This window comes from Uloborus diversus, unplaced genomic scaffold (genome assembly GCF_026930045.1).
Source record: "Uloborus diversus isolate 005 unplaced genomic scaffold, Udiv.v.3.1 scaffold_273, whole genome shotgun sequence".
Taxonomy (NCBI): domain Eukaryota; kingdom Metazoa; phylum Arthropoda; class Arachnida; order Araneae; family Uloboridae; genus Uloborus; species Uloborus diversus.
In genome coordinates, this window is record NW_026558432.1 from 95101 (window position 1) to 96051 (window position 951).

A 951-nucleotide genomic window follows, 5' to 3' on the forward strand; every position below is an offset into this window, starting at 1 on the left:
AAAATCTTCAATGTATACTTTTAGTTTCTAATTTGAAATTTCTTCTTCTTTTTTTTTTTAATTTTTCTCTTTTGCGAATATTGATTATTTATGTAGGGAGAAAAATTCTGAGTCAGTTTAATTATTCGACCTGTAAATTTCAAAGTGTTTGAATCAATAATTACCAAGGTGCATTTTTTGTTTTTATTATATTTAAGACTTCCATCGACAGAGCTCCGATAGCCTAATGGCTAGACCGTTGGGTTCCAAGCGCGTGGTACTGGGTTCGAGTCCCGGCCGGAACGAAAATCTTCCATGTTTATATTTCTCTTCTAATTTGAAGATTCTTTTTTTTTCAATTTCTTTCTTTTGCAAATATGGATTATTTATGCACGGAAGAAAATTCTGAGTCAGTTTAATCATTCGACCTTTAGATTTCAAAGATTTTAGATCAATAATTACTAAGGTGCATTTTTTGTTTTTATTATAATTAAGACACCGATCAACAGAGATCCAATAGTATATTGGCGAGAGCGTTGGGCTTCCATGAGTGTCGCCCTGGGTTCAAATCCCAGCCGGAAAGGAAATCTTAAATGCAAATATTTTTTTCTAATTTTATAATTCTTTTTTTTTTATTTTTCCCTTTTGCGAAGTCAGTCAGTCAGTCTGACAGTCAATCAGTCAAGCACTCAGTCATTCAGTCTCAGTCAGTCAGTCCAGTCAGTCCGTCACTCAGTCAGTCAGTTAGTCCTTCAGCCAGTCAGTCAAGCAGTCAGTCATTTAGTCTCAGTCAGTCAGTCATTCAGTCAGTCAGTCAGTCAGGCAGTCAGTCAGTCAGTCAGTCAGTCGGTCAGTCCTGTGCAGTCAGTTAGTCACTAAAGCAGTCAGTCAGTCTCAGTCAGTCAGTCAGTCAGTCAGTCAGGCAGTCAGTCAGTCGGTCAGCCTTATTCAGTCAGTCTGTCAGTCAGTCAG